At 46.7% G+C, this 21,224-nt stretch overlaps 1 long non-coding RNA gene across 1 annotated transcript in view; it reads right to left on the bottom strand.

Annotated features, from left to right (window-relative positions):
* Positions 1 to 7,184: 7,184 nt before the first annotated feature.
* The window catches only part of LOC150045075 (uncharacterized), a 56,974-nt gene continuing 42,934 nt past the window's right edge, over positions 7,185 to 21,224 (bottom strand). Inside the window, exon 3 of the long non-coding RNA XR_016532935.1 lies at positions 7,185 to 7,286. This is a non-coding gene — a long non-coding RNA (uncharacterized LOC150045075). The remainder of the gene's footprint in view (positions 7,287 to 21,224) is intronic.

Genomic DNA, 21,224 nt, shown 5'->3' with positions numbered 1-21,224 from the left:
CACAAACCCTCTATTTGTCTACTACAAAATGCACCCGAGTGCCTCAAAATAGCTTTCCGGATACAAAATGAGCTGATGGTGCTTCAGGACCTTGGAGAGCGCCTTTAGAGGTTAAGGCAAGGTGGATTTCTCTAGAACCTCTTCCAAGATGCTGGGGATGGAGTTGTGTCTTCTTGACATTACTAGCCATAACAAATAAATTAAAATCACTGCATGGAAGGAAACAACCACTTATTTTGCCTGAAATACAGGAAGACTTTTCAGAAAATAGATTGGATAAAATTAAGATAAACGCCATTCACCAAGATACTCATATGTGGTCAGCAACATTAAGATATTATTTTTTGTCATTTTACAAATGAAAATGTAAAGGGATAAAAGCTCTCACATTTCTGAACAATTACTAAATGCCAGTCACCTTGGGATCGATGGATAGATGGATATAGAGACAGACAGGTGCATCTTTAACTATATATAATACTACCCTCCTATACATGTGAATTACACTAATATGTTTTGGAATATGAAACTACATTCTTCAATTTACATAAAATAATCTAGACTGTGAGAAATACTTGGATTAGTGGATTCATGTTATGTGAAGAACTCCAAGAGCCTGTTCCAGAGTTCAACCCAGGTGTTACTGGCATAACAGAGGATCTTATAGACTTGACAATTGCATTGTTCTGAGGGTGAAATGGAGTCCTACTACTAACCAGGCCAGAAGAGCAAGTGTCATTCCAGAGTGTCTCAGGTAAAGCAGGCCATTCAGTCACACTACCCAGAGATGGATCTCAGAAAAATATTCAGATGAAATAAGGCGGCCCAGGCATTTATCCTCCTGTCTGAATGGGGGGTGCACTCAGTATATTTCAGCTATGCTGTGATCTCCCCATCATTCTGCATGATTGGGGATACCTCGTGAGAGAAAGACGCAAAGTGGTCCAGAGACACACAACATTCCCAGGGCCTTCCTCACTGTGGCCTCCATCCATTCTGCCCTCCAGCTTTGGAAGGAACCATCAATCCTGGCCCATGTGAGCAATCCAGAATTAGGAGAATGTGGGATGACTCCAGGCCTTGCCTTCTTCAGATTGATGAAGTGCTGCGCCTGGCTGGAACGCCTACCTGCTGCACTGGCCTCTGAGTCTCTGAAGCAGCTATTGATGTCTGGCTGAGCATCTCATCTCCCAGCAACATTCAGACAGGCAATCAATGTGACTCCTTCACAGCCTTCATTTTATATGTCCTTTGGCACATGGGCACATGGCTGTGTGGCGTTGAGGCCTTCCTTTGGAGAATGTTGCATGGTTTATAAGCAGCTATCTGACATTTGCTGCCTCTCTTACTCCCTCCCCCTCTTTACGCACATGATCTTGACCAGGAAACATTTTCTCAATGTACAGTTTCGCTCAAGGTGTGGTGAAGAGATAGCAACTCGTGAACCCTTAATCTAGATAGAGTGGAATGGTTTTGAAATTCTCCACTCTGAAGACTTCAAATGACAGCTCAAAGAATGGGCACAGCAAGAAAAGAGACGTGCCAGATTGTGTGTGCAAATTCTTTTAGATGTACATTTAAGTCATCGAAACATTTCTGGAGCCTGGAATCACACAAAAGCCAACTGCATTTCACAGGATTGAGAGGAAAGAAGGAATGATTCCCCTCACAGGCACCATCTCTAGAAATTTCTCTAGTGCTTGAAACTCCATATCCCTTAGCTTATTGAACAAGAGCAATTTCTGAAATGGAGGCAGGGACGATCTTGAATTTTTCCACCAATTCTCATTTTTTTGGCTAGCCTGTCCTAGAATAGCTTCCTCCTTCCTGTCTGAAAACCATCTTTTTGTGCCTAACCAAAAGTCCTCCATTCTCTTGGAAAACGGCTATTTTACAGAGTCATGTTTGAATGTGATAATCTGAAAGTCTTAGAAAAATAACAAACCACTTCTGTGATGAAGCCCTGGAATTTCCCCCACTTACCTTCCTCACACGGGAGAAAAATCCAAATATTCTTGATGCATGTTCATGGCAAATACACACTCTACATTACCTGATTTCAGAGCAATTATCTAGAAAGCTGGTCAAAAGCAAGCTGATGGAGGTAGCATGAGAACAAAGAGGAACGGTATTTGAACAGCAAGTAAGCAAGAAAAATCCATCACGGTTAATTATTTGCTCTTAATTGTCAGGAAATGAAGGATGGGCAGAAGAGAGTTTAAACGGAATAATACTGAAAATGTGCTTCTACCCACATGCTAGAGCCAAATTTGCAAGTGAGACTTTTCATAATCCACGGGTTGTTAATTATCTAAACACTGGTCCCTCGGAGCTGCCTGAGTGAAGATTAATTAGTTTTTGAAATAATAGCTAAATTGATGCAGGGAAAAGAAGTTCAGACTCCAAAATAATGGCTGAAAATTAGCCAGCCTATTTCTTCATTTCTCTTTGCTGGGCTCCTAGAGGACATTTATCTCTGCTGCTTTTGCAGAAAGGGCTCATTAATCAAACAGGCAGATGGGCTTTCCAAAATTGGTGACGTGGAATGAAAAGACAGCCACGCAAAGTGCACAGAGGGGGGAAGAAAAAGCAAGTGATTTTTCTGCACAGGCCTCCTTCCAAATTCATTCATGACCAGAGATATTCCCCACCCCCAATGCACATGAGACACAGCACAACCCTCAAAGCTCGGAAATTTTAAAAAGAGCATCACTGGGGCCTGGAGTTTAGCCTAGTGGTAGAGTGCTTGCCTAGCATGTACGAAGATCCAGGTTCAATTCCTCAGTACCACATACATACAAAAAAAAAAAAAGCCGGAAGTGGTACTGAGGCTCAAGTGGTAGAGCTCTAGCCTTGAGAAAGTCCAAGGACAGTGCTCAGGCCCTGAGCTCAAGCCCAGGACTGGCAAAAAAAAAAAAAAAAAAAAAAAAAAGAGCATCACTGGAATTTGAACTCTGGGCCTTATACTTGCTAAGCTAGTACTCTACCACTTGAGTCAAGACCCCTGCCCCACCTTTTTCTTTTTTAAAGTTATTTTTCACTAGGTCTAACGTTTCTCCCCACTGCCACCCCCACCCCAGGGCCAGCTTTGGACTGTAATTCTATCTATGCCTCTCTTACAGTTGAGATTACAAGCTCCCACCACCACATCCAGCACGCTTGTTGAGAGGAGATCTCTGTAAATTTTTGACCAAGCAGATCTGATCCTATCGTTCCAGTCCCTGCCTGTTCAGATTCTCTGGGTTGCAGCTACCCGGCACCATCAGTAGACTGTTGAAAATCATCGGTTTAGGATGCCCACACAGTGAGTAACAAGACGATTAAGAATGTCCAGCAAATAGTTCAGGAAAAGAAATGTATGCCACTGGAGACAACTCTGATCTCCACAGGGCCTGCTTTCACAGCGTTTAAAGAACCAGACTTTTGCAACACAGCAAAATATCCTGAAGAACTGAACACAGCATGTCTCTCCCACTGCCTACAGCTCCATCCCGCCTCCTTAAAAGAAGTCCAAGTTTCTGAGGCTGGGAGTTTGGCCTAGTGGTAGTGTTCTTGCCTAGCATGCACAAAGACCTGGTGCAATTCCTTGGTACCACATACATAGAAAAAAGCTGGAAATGGTGTGATGGCTCAAGTGGTAGAGCTCTAGCCTTGAGAAAGCCCAAGGCCAGTGCTCAGGCTGAATTCAAGCACCAGGACTGGCAAAAAATAAAAATAAAAAAGAAGTCCAAGTTTCTTATTCTGCTTAAAAACCTCAGCTGGGAGTCAGGAGTTTGGCCTAGTGGTAGAGTGTTTGTCTAGCATGCATGAAGACCCAGGTTAACACACACAGAAAAAAGCCAGAAGTGGTGCTATGGCTAAAGTGGTAGCACTCTAGCCTTGAGAAAACCCAAGGACAGCATTCAGGCCCTGAGTTTAAGCCCCAGGACTGGCAGAAACAAACTTCAGCTGGTTCCTGCCCCTTGCAAAGCATCACCTTTCCTCACCTGACCCTGTATGGCCCACTCAGTTTTACTGAACTCACTTTTATTTCTCAGATTCACTGTATCCGCTTTCTTCCAGGCCTTGGCATCTGCTGTTCCCCTTTCCTACGATGCTTCCACCCTTGTCTCATATCTCCCATTTCCCCCGAGTCTCAGGTAAGCGACTCTTATTTCACAAATCCTTCTTTGATCCCTTGAGTAGATGCTTCGCTTCGACAAGCCCATCCTGCTATGGGCTTTCCTACAGCTAAGATTTGGCTAGGGCAGAGTATTTTTGTCCATATCTTTATCTCCTCAACTACACTCTGGGCTCTTCAAGGGCAGTCACTAAGATGTTTTCGTGCCTAACACAAATCCCAGCCCTATAGCAGTTACTCAATATGTGTGGTTGAATTTGAAGCCATAGCTCAAAAAATCATTGTTGAATAGATATGGGAGAAAAATGGAATGAACTTTTTTGTGTGGTGAAGAATCTCATGAACCCTTCTGCCCATGGGACCATTGCCTCTCACCCCGCCCCGATCTTGGGAGAAGTCTGCTATTTGGAACCTCAAGAGAAAGAACCTGACGACTCAAGTGGGATAGAATCACAGAAGCAATAATGGGTGTTCCAGAAAGAAAAGAAAAGAAAAGAAGAAAGAAAGAAAGAAAGAAAGAAAGAAAGAAAGAAAGAAAGAAAGAAAGAAAGAAAGGAAGAAAGAAAGAAGGAAGGAAGGAAGGAAGGAAGGAAGGAAGGAAGGAAGGAAGAAAGAAAGAAAGAAAGAAAGAAAGAAAGAAGTTTGGATACTCAATAAGATGGAGTATGAAATTTAACAAGATCTCATCTTTTTATGGCTGGCTTCAGCAAGAGAAATGGAGGTGATAAATCAGAAATCTGGAAGCATTATCAAGCTACAAAGATCCGGTTCATATACTAATTGACCTTCAGGAGTGACATTGGAGTTTTGGAATCTAAATGCATCCAGATGTCCAAGCAATCAATAATCCCCAAGGAAACCAGTCAAATTATCTGGATCCCAGCAGACTGTGGACAAAAAAAGAGAGTGGACAGGGTCTAAAGGGAATCCATTTGCAGGCTACAATTGGAATGGACATCAGAAAACAAGGGCTCAATGCTGGGACATCTGACAATGAATGCCTTTTTTATTGTATTTTGTTGTTGGAGTCATGTGTAGAGGAGTTACAGTTACATTTGTCAGGTAACGAGTACATTGTTTCTGGAACCTTGATACCCCTTCTCATGTTTTTGTCCCCCTTTCCCTCCCCTCACCCCCTCTAAATCACCTTGTTTTCCCCCTTCCCTTCACTATTTCAAATAAACAAATAAGCATATATACAATACACCAAGTAACAAAGTCAGATACAGTAACAACATGAGATAAACCAAAAGAAAATAGAGAAAAGAAATAACTTCACATAGTACATTAAGAACAACAATCACAAAGACAAGCCTCTTGTTTCCATAATCTCGAGTTCATTTCATTTAGTCTCATCCTGTATGACCATATGTACGTATCTTTTGAGCTATTGTGATCCTCCACTAGGAGAATCCTAGATGTGTACTAATTATTACACACGAGGGAAGCCATGAGCCAAATAAATGACTTTCTTCCCACCAGGCTGTACACTCCATGAGGACATGAATTCTTCCCATTCTATTGAGAATGGATCACCACATCCTCACACCATATGTGGTCTACCTAGCAAATTCTCTAAGTACATGTTTAAAAACTGAATAAATGAGGGCTGGGAGTTCGGCCTACTGGTAGAGTGCTTGCCTAGCATGATGAAGACCCAGCTTCAATTCCTGGGTACCACATACATAGAAAAAGCCAGAAGTAGTGGTGTGGCTCAAGTGGTAGAGCTCCAGCCTTGAGAAAACCCAACAACAGTGCTCAGGCTCTGAGTTCAAGACCCAGGACTGGAAAAGGAAAACTGAATAACACCCTTTCCTTAAAATCTTGCAACAGCTTGTTACTGTCAGCTCCTCCAGCTCTTTCCCCCTTTTTCACCACACAATCGAACCCCTAGCCAAGGTGAAGCTGTAGGAAGAGAGGGTGGAAATGTAAATTTACCAAAGTACCTTGAAAATCACTTGACATAATCAACTAGAGCCTACACAGACCTATCCCTAGGTTGACAGAGGCATGCCTCGTCTGAAAGATAGGCACAGTGCTGCATGTCTGTAATCCCAACTTGGCAGAAGATGGAGGCAGAAGGATTGAGAGTTCAATACCAGTCTTCTTCATCCTCCCAGGTCCAGCTCCAGTGTAGCTTCTCCTCCCTCTGGCAAGAGTAATCAACCACTTCCTCTGAGCTCACACAAGCCAGTCTTCCGCAAAGAGCATGAATGCTAAGAGGACAGGGACTTGGGTTTTGTTCCTGACTGAGCCTTCAGCACCACGGACAGCACCTCACATTCCCTAGGTGCCACATGAGCAGGCTTTTATGTAGAGAACTACAGCCTGTGGCTCTGTCACCCTAGCCCTTGTCCCTCACACAGAGGGTGTGGCCATAAAGCCCACAACCCCATAAACAGGTATGCACAGCCAATCCATCTCCCCCACAGAACCTGGTATCCTCCTCCTCTTCTTCCCCTCCCTCCCCAACCCTCTGCTAATCCAAAGCCATGGCTCACTCTTCCCTGATCTCCCACATAGATTCTTCTTTCTGTCCCACTCGGGTGCCAGAGTGTGGGGAGAAGAAGGCACCCAGGTTCTTGGAGGGGAGAATGAGTCCTCAAACTCTCCTCCCTCCCTCCATGGAGATTCCCAGGAGACACGAGAGCCACCTGCCGTCACGATGGGCGCCACCAGTTCATTCTGCATGTGCCATTAGGCTAAAGAAGAACATCTACCTGTCTAGATCCTATTGCTTTAGCCTCCATAAGGACCAGGCAGGCGGAAGCAGAAGGAGAGGAATCCACCCCTTCTCACCTCGGTGACAATAGTAATAATCATCGTGCTGGGTTTCGATGGACTGCTGGTCATTCGCTTCCCTAGGAGACCGTGCACTCCCTGAGGGCACCGACAGGGTCGGGGTGGGGGACAGCTCCAGTCCTCAGGACATGTGGCCCACCTCTGCCTCAACACAGAGCAAGCAAGACATGGAGGGCCGTGCTGCAGGGGCCTGCTCTACCTCATGCATGATGGGTACTGCATATCCCAGGTAGAAATGTAAGACACCATAACACCCCCTCTAGATGGCAAGAGGATTGCTGGGCAGCTCTGGGCACCGCCGGGCAGCTCTGAGCACCGCCGCCACACACACCACCACTGAGTTCCCCTGTGCCAACCGCCAACCCTGAAACAGACAAAGAAACAAAGCTCATTTTAAAAAATACATATAGGCTATACTCGTAGTCTAGAAATAAATTCTCCTTTCCCCTCTCTCTCTTTCTTTCTCTCTCTCTGTGTCTTGCCTGTGAGGGGAGGGATAGGGGAGCCAGGAGAGGGGTGTTAACAAAGAGGCAGTGACCTTGAAATCTGTGACAGAACCACTCCATGTCCAGCTGCCACTGCACTGAGAAGCGAGGCAGGCACCATGGCTGTCAGGGTCCCGAGGCGACGTGCTAGGTGGACAGAGGCAGGCTGCTGGCATGAGGGAGTATGGGTTCCCCACAGAGGAAGGGTCACCCCTAGCGGCACCGAGAGAGGACATTCTGCCACACATCACCTTACGCAGACCCATTTATGACAAAAGTAGACACTGAGACAAGGGGCCACCATCCCTCCATCTCTATCCCTGTGTCTTGGGAAATCACTAAGAATGGACCACAGAATTGCTCTGAGTGTCACAGAATCACATAGCAATGCCTCCTCTTCCCCCACAGGAACACAAATTGGGGGTGGGGGGAAGGCTGCTCAGACATAAAGATCTCAGCCACCGAGGCTGGCCACCAACTGCCAGGGTCACGTGGATCCAGCTGTTTAACATCTGCAAACAAACAATTCTTTTTGCATGCATGGATGTCAGAGACTGAATAGAAATCCAGGCAGAGATGGAACACAAGTTTCTGGGCCAAGATGTGGGCACTGGAAAAGAGTGGAGTGGAAATGGCAGGCTCTGGCCTGGCCTGGACAAACGATGAAGCAGATGGTGTGTGCCTGGCAGCTTCGTGTGGTGATTCTCCACATTCAACACTCCGTGTTCAGAGGTCATGGCTGTGGCCCAGCCAGGCTCAGCTTGTAAATGCTACTGAGTCAATCAACATCCAACAGTATTATCTGAGCACTTACTATATACTAAGGCATATGTATGTGTATATATATATATATATATATATATATATGATATCTATAGTGAGAATGGAGGGATTGCTATACCATGCAGACCCACATGAGAATATATCAGAGAGAGTTGAGAAAAGATTTGGGCAGCGTATTATTCTTTCTATAGCAACAAATCTTTGCGCTTAGGGTCCCTCTGCTCGCATCAGTGTTCAGCATTTAGGAAACTCTGTCAGATTTTAAATGTAGAAGCTATGTGTCCATGGTTCACATTTCTAATTCTAACTGCTGAGTAAGCTGAGATCTAGAGGAACGGGAGTACCTCCAGACAGGAAACTCCAGAAGACTCCATCTAAATAGCCAGCAATAATAATAATAATAATAATAATAATAATAATAAATGGGTTGGAGGTATGGCTCAAGGGAGAGAGAACAGCTCAGTTAGCTGGCCAAGTATGAAGCCTTGAGTAAAAACCTTAGTACTGAGTGAAAAAAAGAAGAAAAGGAGGAGGAGGAAGAAAGAAAGAAAGAAAGAAAGAAAGAAAGAAAGAAAGAAAGAAAGAAAGAAAGGTACATGCAGAAGATTCTCAACCTCACCAAACCATCAATGCAGCATGTATTCATCCTCAACATCGTGTGAGACTCATGACAAGGTTGAATAGACACCGAAGACCAACAGGGATCTGATTTGCTCCCTCAAGGTACCAACATGCGCTGGAAGAAAGAATGAAGCAAGCATTGCCCAAGTCTCTAACTACAGCGACAGCGACTTGAGGAGAAGGAGCAAGTTTCTCAGCTCTCTGGCTATGGTTGCTGCTGGTTTTTGCTTTGGTTTATGTGAGGAAAGCAATTTAAGGACGAGATTACCATTTTAACTGATGGACGCTTCTCCCCCACCCCACACATGAAAATGGAGATCTTTTTAATAGATGAGAAAAGTCAGCAGCCACACAGCCTTTGCAGGGTGCATCCATAATACTCCAACAGACGCATGAAATGCATCGTCCTTAGACTTCGAAACACAAACCTCTGGGGTAAGTATCACTTCCATTTCCTAAGGGAGGTGTGGGGGAGCCTAAGGGAAAACTACAAGGGATGTTCTATCATCTATCCAAGGTCATGGAGTCAAGTGAAGGTCAGAGTCAAGATTTTTATCTCCTATCTGACCATGGCCTTTCTCCAAAAGCACTACAGCACCCAACCATTCCATATCGCAAACTCCCTGTCTGGACTTCCAGACATGATGACAACACGGCCCAAAAGATAAAAGAGCTCAAACATAATAGAAATGTATTTCTCACCGGTAGATTCCAAATCTAGTGCTCTAGACAATTCATTCCAAATTTAACTCAGTAACTCAGGACCCTCCCATCTCTTGCCCCAGTCACTCAGCCCCTCTCCACCCATGCAAGGGGACCAGAGTAGGAAAAGGATAAGAAGGATTGTGAGTAGAAGAGGGCCAGGGGAGGGAGCCATCTTGTTTGCTTACATTCTATTGGCTGCAACTCAAGTCACATGGTAACAGGATGGCAAAGGAGAGGCTGGGAATTGTAGTCCATCTATGCTCCCAAAAGGAAAGCAAGCTAGTTTCATGAGTACTCTTACCCCACTATTTCTCAATAATCCACTTGTACTTTTTGAGTGCTTGTAATAATTCCATTGTGCAGTCTCCGTTGGCTCACACCTGTAGTCCTAGCTACTCAGGAGGCTGAGATTTGAGGATTGAAATTCAAAGCCAGGAAAGAATAATTGGCAAAAAATCATAAAGTGGAGCTATGGGTTCAAGTGGACAAGCATTATTCTTGAGGAAAAAAAAAATCTAAAGGATTCAGGCCTGATTTCAAGCCCCAGGACCAGCATAAGAAGAAAGGGGAAAAAAAAGTTTTCTTGGGTTTCCCCTCCCTTCTGGAGCATGATACAATAGCCTTTATTTCTGAGTCTTATAGTTTTATATTCCCATGGGTAGCTATTTTATGTCTGTATCTCCACTTGACACTATTATCCTGCAGGCTTGGCAGAAGTTAGCGTCTAAGGGAGAGGCATGCTTTCTTGTCCATGGATTAGAAATGACAGCCAACCCTCCCCCCCCCACAATACACATACCCACCATCACCAAGCAATCCTGCTGAGGACAAAAAAAATCACAATCTAAAGAAGAAAAAGCTTTCAAAAGGAAGTTGTTATTGACATACTCACCCAGGACTAGGTCTACAAAAGAGATATGAAAATATCATAAGCCACTCACAAGCTCACATCATTCAAGGATCTTAGGAATTCCTCTTTCGTCAACTCTCCATTTAGGGTGCATTGAAAATTTAGGCTATGTCAATAAATCATGTGTTGCCATTGCCCAACAAAGCCCTTCCTCTTGTGAAATTTCAAGCCACAGATCCCTAAAGTGACGGCTTTCCAGGAGACTTACCTGCCAGCATACCTCTGTTTATTTTATATTGTCTCCTGTGTGAGGAGAGAGGTCTGCTCACCCACATTGGAGGAGGTACGGTGAAATGTTTTCTCTGCTCTCGGTTTGGGAAATAAATTAAACAGCTGTAAATGCCTCCTTTACAATTACTCAAACTGTCGTTCACAGAATATTCTTCCTGGGGATGTTAATGGCTGGTTTTGGAGGAAGAAAAAAAAAACAGGGACAAGGAAGGATTCTGGAAGGAAAAATAAGATGAGACAAACAAGGCTAAAGAAGGAAAATAGCTGGGTACTGGTGGGTCACACCTGTCATGCTAGCTAGTCAAGAGGATGAGATTTGAGGATCGAGGTTCAAATCCAGCACAGATGGGAAAGTAGATAAGACTCTTATCTCTAATTAGCCAGCCAAAAGCCAGAAGTGGAGGTGTGGCTCAAGTGGTAGAGCACCGGTCTTGAGCACAAAAAAAATGTAAGCAACAACACCCAGGACCTGAGTTCCAACCCCAGAATTGCCAAGAAAGAATGAGAGAGAGAGAGAGAGAGAGAGAGAGAGAGAGAGAGAGAGAGAGAGAGAGAGAGAGAGAGAGAGAGAGAGAGAAGGGAGAGAGGGAAGGACGGAGGAAGGGAGGGAGGGAATCCATGCATAGAAGGAAAAGAGGTTTCTAAGAGCTTGCTCCGTGTGTCAGTACACCCTTTTGAGTTTGAAAGCCAAAGTTTCTTCTCAGCTCAAAACAAGTCCTTACTGCGCCCCACTTTGCTGAATCCCTCCATGTAGCTTCTGTGCTAGGCCCACGGGTGACAGATGAGCAGGGCCAGTTCTAAGAAGTAACTAAGAAAGTACACAGGACTTGTGATACTTACACACAGTGAGACGGAAAGAGGACACTGGCAGGAGGGAAACACAAAGGCACAATGCCTAAGAAAACAAAGCACACACTGAAACGAACCAAGGTATAGAAGCAAAAGACTTTTTTTTTGTTTAATTTTGATGATTCTGTCTTCTTTACCTCACGTATGCTGTAGTCGCATGTGTATCTTCCGGTGGGAGGGGAGGGTACAGAACTCATGGGACAAGGTGCAGCCATGGAACACACAGGACGCTGAGAAAAGTGAACTATACAGCTCTTGGATAGAGACTGAAGAGGGGGACCAGGAGAGAATGAGGGAACAGGTGACACTGCACAAAAGGAAAGGCACTCATTACCTGACGCATAGAACTGTAACCCCTCTGTATAGCACCTCTATAAGTAAGATACAGTAAAAGAAAGAAAAGTAATGTCTGTCCTACACATCAAATATCAAGAAGGAGGGGGAGGAAGAGGAGAAGGAAGAGGAGAGGGAGAAGGAGGAGGAGGAGGAGGAGGAGGAGGAGGAGGAGGAGGAGGAGGAGGAAAAAATCAAGTTTCTCTCTCTCCCCCTTCCTCTCTCTCTCCCTCTCTTCCTCCCTCCCTCCTTTTCCTCCTCCTCCTCCTTCTCCTCATTCTCAGCAGTGGAATTCCATTGTACTACATAGACTTTCTGAGAACTAGCTTTCAGCTCATGGACACTCAGCAAACTGGCCTAGCTCCCACGATCAGACCAGAATCATCCATCTAGTACAGCACAATGCATCCATTGCTGAGTGCTGTCACTTAACCTAAAACAAGCAAATGTCCTTTGTTCCCCGATCTTTTGAGGCAGGGAGAAGGTTCTCATCTGGTAGTGGGAGAGCTCTGATAAAAATTCACTTCCTTCTTTGTTCCACTAATTGAAACTATAGCCCACCACCTCTGATACCCAACCCGTTCCTCCAGAAAGCGTCTGTGAATGAATCTGAGCACGGCACTGGTTCCCACGTGAGCTTTTTCTTTTCCTTCGTTTTCTTTCTGACAATATCTCAGCTTTCAGCCCATAAATTTCAGAGCTTTCCGTAGCCATTCATCTTTCCAAGTTTGCTCCATGCCTTTGACTTTGTATGCACGGACACAGCTCCTCGCTTTGAGCTCGTATTTCAATGGGGATTTAAAAAAAAAAGATATAAACTGTGTACTTAAATGGAAGAGCCCTGTTCTCATCCACACATACCTGCCTTGTGCATGCTCTCATTTTTTCCCTTTGGACCTCCCTGCAAACGCCACCTGCCTAGTAAGATTTGCTCTGAGGCTGGCATTCCCGATTGACCTGTTCCTATCCACTAACAATCTGGCAGGCGATTTTCTTTTGCTGACTCTCCTCTCATCTCATCAGAATTCACAGGGTCAACCTGAGTTGCCCCACCACCAACGGACAGACATCAGCCTTCAGTGAAAAAGCTAAGGGACAGGGCTCAGACTCTCCCTGAGTTCAAGTCCCAATACTGGCAAGAAAAGCCCTCTGCAATCATATAATATATATAAATTGAACGTTTCTAACCTAAACACCAGAGATTTGAAATGTGATCCTTGCAGCGCTGATGCATTATCACAAACTCAAAATTTCCATACCACAAAACTTGTTTCCCCCGCCATGTACATATTTGTGCCATCACATAAAAATTGCATGTATGTAATGTGGATGTGACATATCAGATGCATGAATGAACATGCTGCTTCATTATGCATATGGAACTATTCCCAAATACCCACGGAGGGAAGGGGAAAAAAATATTGGGGACCCTTCTGGTGAGGCCTTGAGTAGTCCAGGTGTATATGAATCTATTAGCATGTAAATATAGATGAATGTATTAATGCATATTAAGTCACAGGCCTTCCATGTGCCCCAAACCCTGGCCATTACAGGATGGCTGAGTTCTGCAGGCGGAGGAACGGGCTGCACCCTCCCGGCCTCTTCACACTCCTCCGAACACAGGAAAAATGAGCCGGGCCACTTCCCAGGCATGTCAGAGGCTAGGCTGTTGTTACCAGGTCAGCTTCGGCCTTTGTCTGCGACACGGTGCCTGACTCCCATTACTCACTCTGTCCTCTCCCAGGCAGCCGAGCCCACCAAGTGATTTCTCAGCAGGACCGGCCGCAGACTGCCATGCCAGGCTCCGGACAGAGGAAGGAGGCCTGGGACCTCACTAAATCGAGGCCTGTCCTCTACAACCTACCGTGCAAACTTAAACGCCTGTCCCGGGAGCTCTGTACCCCCCACCCACCCACCCATCCATCCATCCATCCATTCACATTCTTTCATTCATTCAGCAAAGCCTACACCTTGGTAAGGCTTGTGGTGGATGGGTGTGCCTTCTGCCACGGGAGTTCTCACACCTGACAACTTCCTTACACAGATATTCAAGCTAAGTGTGGAATGATATCAAGGTAAGAAGCAGGGGCCTCAAGTAACCCAGGGGGAGGCAGGAAAAGGATTCTGGAAGTATGACCCTAAGGGAGACTAGGAGTCACCTCACAAAGCGGGACTAGAAACAGTGCCAAGCCAAGTATGTAGCACAGGCAAAGGCCCTGGGGCAGAAAGGAGTTTGGTGTTTGCAAGAGTCTTTAAAGGGCATTGTGTGGTCAGGAAGTGAAGAAGGGGTGTGGAATGAGAAGTGAGAGAGAAGGTGGGAAATGAGCAGGGGACCAGAGGGAGCAGAGTGGTTCGCCGGTATTAAGAACATTGTTTCATAGGGAAGCTGGAGGCTTATCTTTGTGATTGTTGTTCTTAATAGACTATGAGAAGTTATTTCTTTTCTCTTTTTTCCCCTTATGGTTTATCTCATGTTGTTACCGCATCTGACTTTATTACCTGGTATATTGTATGTACGTTTATTTGTTTATTTGAAACAGGGAAGGGAAGGGGGAAAACAAGATGACTAGGAGGAGGTGGGGGAGAGAAAGGGGGACAAAATCATGAGGAATATTAGTGTTTGAGAAGTAAACGAACCCACTAACTGAGGAATGTAACTGTAACCCCTCTATACATTACCCCGACAATAGAATACAATTTTAAAAAAAGAAAACATCATAAATGGAAGCATCTATGGATAGATATCTTTCTTCTCTCCTTCCTTCCCATCCTCCTTCTCTCCTCTCCTCTATCCTCCCTTCCTCCTCCTCATTCTTTTCCTTGTCTCTCTCCCCTTCATTATATATATATATCTAGTTAAATACTGGTACATAGAGGTTACCCCTCCATAAGCCAAGCTCTCAGCACACTACATGTTGGTCAATGTACCCCTTCCATCTTTCTCCCCGATCCCCCCCATCCCCTTTGCTCAAGTCAAGTGGTTCAGTACTTATATAAAGCATAGCGCATGGCATGTCTGCATCGCTCTACCCGTCCTCCTCCACTCACTCGTTTATTCTGAATGTTCTCCTTCTTTGTTGTTCGTTGTTAGTCAGGTGCCCTGAAGACCCGCCAGCAGGGCCCTGCTGGAGTCACTGATGTGGACAAATATTCAGGGCTCCAAGGACAGGCGCTGCAGACGGAGCACACAGGCACTGGTGGATGAGGAGGGCTGAGAACAACGTCTGACTCCATTGTTCATCGACTGATGACATGGCTCCCATTTGTTGGCACAAAATGATGGAGAGGAGCAGGCCCCCGTATGGGAAATCGGGCATCCTGGGTCTGTCCTTGGCACCACCCTCCGCAAGTCCTTTCCTATTCCATGTTTTCCCAGCCCTGCACCCTCCTACCACCGACACCCTGCAGGCCTCATGACCTGTGTCGGAGGCCATGCTTGGGCCTTGGGAAACTTCTAACTTCTAAAGCAAACACAGCGTGGGTGTCTAGACACATCTACACTGGACAAGAGGGCCAGCCAGGGCTGATAGAAGATCCTCCAGGAACTCCACGAGGGAAAAATCCACGCGTGTCATGCTAGCTACTCAGGAGGCTGAGATCTGAGGATCCGGATCCACAGACAGCTCAAGCAGAAAAGCCCATGAGACCCCTATCTGCAATAAGCCTCCAAAAAGCTGGAAGTGGAGCTGTGGCTCCAGTAGTGCACACACACACATACACACACACACACACACACACACACACACGCCAAGCTGGGCATCCTGGGGCCATGGGGAACTGGGCAGATGTGGGCAGGACCCAGGTCACAGAAGACTCAAGAAGACCTGCAAAGGACCTGGCTTCTATCGGAAGTGAAGAAGACAGAGCCCTTTTGTCTCTCCTTTCCAATTGTTTCCACACAAGATGAAGCATCAAGCTTCAACAAATCAAAGGACCAGCCAGGGGAGAGTCACAAAGCCACGAATGCACTTCTTTAGTGAGTGGGACAAATGGGACAAAATGTGTGTGTGTCTTTATGTCCATGTCTATCTTAGTGTACATAGCTATGGGTGTGTCTCCGGGTCTCTGCCTGCATGGGTGTGTGAGCCTGGGGGGTAGGGGGTCCTGCAACCTGTGTGTGCTTGTATGTGTCTTTATGTCGTTGTGTCTGTGTGTATGCGCATGTGTGCGGGAGGCCATGCATCTGTGTGCATGCATCTGCATGTGTGTGCTACTGTGTATGAATCTGTGCTTGTGTTTTTATGTCTGTGTAGGTATCCGTGCCTATGCATGTTTGCGTATCTGTTTTGTGATTGCGCACATGTGCATGCGTGTGTGTCCATCTGTACTTGTGACTGCATGTATGCATGTCTATGCACCTGTGAGTGTGATTCACATGTGTGTATGGATGTGTACATGTGAGAGTCCACGTGGAGGCACATGTGTATACACTGTGCGATGTGGTCTGGAAGAGTTGACACAGAGGGAAAGAGGCCAGCATCTGCAGGTTTCTGAGGCAGCAGGGCTGGTTTAGCCAGGACTGGGGGCCCGGCTCCTCTGGGGCCCCTCACCCACAGATCAGTGGCTGATGGTCGAGCCAGTGCCAAGGCTACACTGGCACCACATAAAATCTACTGCGGCTGGCTCCGGACTCGTCCTGCCTATTCCTGCGAGGCAGGCTCTCCACTGCCCAGTACTATCTATACACCTCTCACCCCCTGTTACGGCAGCCGGGAGAAGCTAAGCCGAGAAGGGGTCTCCACCCAAAAATGGCCTAGTGGCCTTGGGCCTAATTTGAGAAGCAGCCGAGTGCAAGTTAACCGGCTGCGCGGGAGGAAGCAAAAGGAGGGGCCGGGGAGTCAGAGCAGCCTGTGGCCAGCAGCCTGGCGGTGGCTTCTATTTCTGGGCAGCCGTTCAGGAAGAAGGGACGCATGCATGGCTGCTGTGGCTCAAGTTCCTGAGCTGACGAGGAAACTGGCCTACGTCAACGACGGGCACACACACAACCCTAGGTGAACACCATCTTCCATGCTGAATGTTATTCATGAGAAATGGCTTCTTCCCAGTCCTACAAAAGCTAAGGAAAGAAAGAAAAGGAGGGGAGGGAAAGAAAGCAAGAAAATAAGACATTACATATCTTCTCACTAATGATGCGAGGCAGAAGAAGAGCAAATCAATTTTTATGACACATTGATATCAATATTTTATCCTATTAGTACTAGCTTGAGCTAGAATAGGTACATTTCTCCTCAAATAGCAGCACTGGGAATTGTAGTCAGGGCCACCGACCGCCTTTAGCCATTGTGCTTCCCCCATAGCTAGGATTACAGCTGTGAGTCACCAGGCCACCATCTCACTGAGATGCCACCTCAAGAACTTTTCTACCCAGGCTGGCCTCAACTGCAATCCACCTAGCGCCACCTCCCACGTAGCAGCTAGGATTACAGGCGTGATCACCACGCCCACCCTTTTCCTTTTCTAAATCAATCTGTGTCATGTTTCACTTCGAAGAGAAGGAAGGGAAGGAGGGATTGACTCGTGAATGGGTGGATGAAGAGAAGGAGAGATGGAGGGAAGGAGGGCTATGTGGAGAAATCTGCCCTTACCCCATAGGGACTGGCACACCCATTCCTCATGCAGGCAGTGGTTTGGGGATGTCTTAATATCTGCTAGCGGCTAACAGCCATGCAAAGCTGGTGACCTGGGCTCCATCATAGGGGTCAAGTCTGAAGCTAAAGAAGTGAGACAACCTCCCAAAGCCCCTCAAAATCCACCATGTAACGCCCCCCCCCCCCAGAGGCAGTATAGTCCTGCTTGCTCTTTGCTGGCAGTCTACACTCTGTGTGGATGGTGAGATAAAGAAACCACAGTGATGTCTCAGGAAGCCCCAGAGCTGTGGGCTCACAACCCTCTGGGACTCAGACCCTATCACTAAATGCCCGATGCCACGTAATTTATAGAGAAAAGAGGTTTACGGGGGCTCCCCATCCTGGAGTCTGGCAAGGCTGTCACCACAAAACAAGGCTGACCCCAGGCACCCAGAGACCACCACTCCCTGAGCCAGGAGGGCTGGGCCCCGGGAAAGCGCTCCACCATTCCCTCTTCCCAGATGAAGAGGGAATGAGCCTCTTATAGCTCACATAGTGTTTTCAGATCTCATCCACAGCAAGGCAGGGGTCAGCCTGTGTCCCCTCGCTGGGGAGAAGACCACTCTCTGGGGAGAATGCAGAGCGTTTTCATCCCCTGCACATCTCTGTCAGCCCTGGTGTTATCTCCATATTTTGGCTGCGTGACTGATGTCACCATAAATGCTTTTATACAGACATATGTTTCCAATTCTCCTGGGGAGGTGTCTAGCAGTCAACCCGGCTTGCTTATCATTCAGAGTTTTTATTCCTCCTTGTTTTAGAAGCCCTTTTAGATTTATTTAGACATCAATTCTTATCACATAGCATATCATTCTGCACCTACTTTGGAAAAAAATAATAAAAGAAGAAGATAGAAGTAAAAAAATAATAGCTGGGCGGAGGTATTCTAAAACTTGTCTGCAGTGTGAGAGTGGACGCAATCTTAGAGTCATTCTTTCTGGCCTTGGCGTAGTTATGTTTAAAATCACAGTCATGGCCATTGCATTTCTTCAGGACAGTGTCTTCAGTGCCTTCGGAGCCTCGGGGATGGGATGTAAATGTAAAGCCAATCATCCCTTCATCTGCCAAGACTACCTTCCTGCAGCGATTTTAGACCACTGTCAAGTGTGAGATGCTACCGAATTTCAGAGAGGTTCATAAGCAGGGCAGGGGAAGACAGGCCTCTTTAAATCTGTGAATGGGTTGCTTCCCGCTCATTTCTCATGAACCAACTTTGTCCATCTTGATGGCCATTCAGGCATTTAGTTCACAAAAACATATGCACGAGTGGGGACACAAGCCTGTAATCTCAGCTACTTAAGAGGCAGAGATAGGAGAATCACAATCTGAGACTGGCTTGGATATTTTTAATATCCAAGCATGAGATTCTATCTGAAAAGATAAACTATAGCAAAAAAAAAAAAGGACTGAAGATGCGGCTTACGTGCATTTGCCCAGCAAACACAAAGCCCTGAGTTCAACCCTCATACAAGAAAAGGTAGTCTCATAATGTGTTGTTTGTTCTTTTTATTTTGAGGCAGGGTCCCTCTATGCAGTCCAGGCTGTCCTCAAACTCATGACCCCTGCTTCCACTTCCTGAAGGCTGGTACTTTCAACATGCACCACCTCACTCAGTTAAACATGGCCTTAATTGAAAAATGCACAAAAGAATTATTAGAGCTGCTAAGTCTCATTGCGAATGGTTCTTGAAGCCCCGAGATGGGGCTTTCCCCACCCATCCCGACCATGCTGCAAGGTCAGAGAGGAAATGGAGGCATGAGAAGAGAGTGAGCGGATGGGTGGAAGAACTTAGCAGGGAGGGAAGATTAGCCGCCATTCCTAGGAGGTTAACCTGGCCCGTCCCTTCCACTCTCACAGTCTCCTCAGCCTGCCTCAGATGGGGAGATGGAGCCAGGCAGGAAGTGTGTCTATAGCAGGGGAGTACCTGGCCCAGGTATGAACAGGCCAGTGGGGGTCAAATGGGAGTGGAGGTCAAACCATTGAGATGCAGAGCCCAGGTCTGCCTGGCTGGGTGGCCAAGGACCAGTCCCAGGGCACCTGTAAACCTCATTGCCACAGTAACAAAACAGGGTGCCTGCCTTGCAGGGCTAACACATGGCACAACCCCAAAATGCCCATTGAGGAGTCCAGCGAACTCCTTCCTCCCAGTTGAATCTGCAAAGCTCAAACCCCACCACCCTCTCCCCTTGCCATGCCAGCTGGCATGCAGGCAGACAGAATGGGCTCTGCTCATCCCGCTGAATAAATCACTGCAGGCAGGCATCGGGCAACCCCCCCCCCCGCACCCACAAGGATCTGAATTATATATAACAAGACGGCAAAAGCAATTTATCCCAGGCACGCGCAAGTCATCAAAAGGGGTTTTTTTTTCCAGGCACCCAAGACAATTTTCAGATATTGCAGTTTTTATCAAAGCAATAAGCTGCCACTAAAGATGCTCCCAGCCCCTCCCCACCCTGTCCAGCCAGGGCCCGGGTTTTCCTTCATCAGGTTTATTTATTATTGGAGGAGAGCAATCAATCAGTCTCCCTCCTGGCTCTGCCACCTCCTCCCCGTGTACCCCCTTACTGTTGCTGCTCTTCCAGGAAGTAGGGTGAGCTGCCAGGAGCCACTAGAAGTGCCTAGAGGGGCATGAACAGAGAGAAGAGAGGAAATGAACCTCTCCTGATGGTTACAGATGGGGAAACGGAGGCACACTGTTATGTGACGAACTGTCCAAGGTCACAGGTGGGGAGGAAGGAGCAGGAATGACAGTCTGGTTGAGTGAGGCAGGCATTTAATGAACAACTACCTATGGGAAGCCAGCATTAGGGAGACGGCCTCTACCTGTGACTGACTGCCTCTTCTCCATTGCTGTTTACTGTTTGCCTGTGTTTGTTTGTTTGATCCCCTGTCTGCAATTCTTGACCAGATGAGACTACAGACATGTGCTACCATGCCTGGCCTTCATTACATTTCTGACAGCCAGCATCCAAAAGGAGGGGAGGGGAGGAGAGAGGAGGGAAAAGAAAGGAAGAGAAGAAATAGAGACAGAGCAAAGTCTTTTTCTAAACTTACCTTTGACCGCCAGAAGGAGAACTATGCCACAGCAATATGACACCGACTTTCTGTCCTGAAGAGGTTGTCCATACAGTTCTTGGAGCTTCCATGGTGGAGAGAGCAGTTTTCTTTAAGTATGCTAAAGCATGCAACTGCTTGGTGAACCCGTCTTGCAGGCCTGGAGCCACGTTGAAGGTGACTCTGTATGGCTCTCTGCTTCTTTGATCTATAATATATTGACTCTCTTCACTCCCTGTTTTCTGCATGCTCAAGGAAATGCCACACCCCTAGATCTGGGGCAGGCCTTCATCAAGCTGGTGACCCTGCCCCCATCCATATGAGCGGGTCAGAGGGGACAAAAGGGCTGCCAAAAGCATCTTGGAGTGGCTAACGAGGTGGCTCAGGAGAGGCAATGTGCCTCTTCTATCCCTCATAATTACAGCCAGGAGCGGATGGGCCAGGGAACATAGTACCCTAGATGTAAGCACAGCTTAGAGATGAAGTGTATTTGGGGGTACTGCCACCAGAAGAGCAAGTACCATAGAGGGGGAGCACTGAGCGAGGCCTGGGGGCCTGAGTCAATGTCTTGGTCCAGCTAGGTTGCTCTGTTTTGCCCCTGAGCCTGACCTGGACCCATCACAACCTCCAGGACCCCCAAGCCAGCCCCAAGCCATCATGGTGGTATCAAGCTAAGTCTGACGGCCTCTGGGAGATTTGTT

The sequence above is a fragment of the Megascapheus bottae genome, chromosome 28, assembly GCF_031878675.1.
Source record: "Megascapheus bottae isolate mThoBot1 chromosome 28, mThoBot2.hap1, whole genome shotgun sequence".
NCBI lineage: Eukaryota > Metazoa > Chordata > Mammalia > Rodentia > Geomyidae > Megascapheus > Megascapheus bottae.
This window is presented reverse-complemented; position numbering and strand designations above follow the sequence as displayed.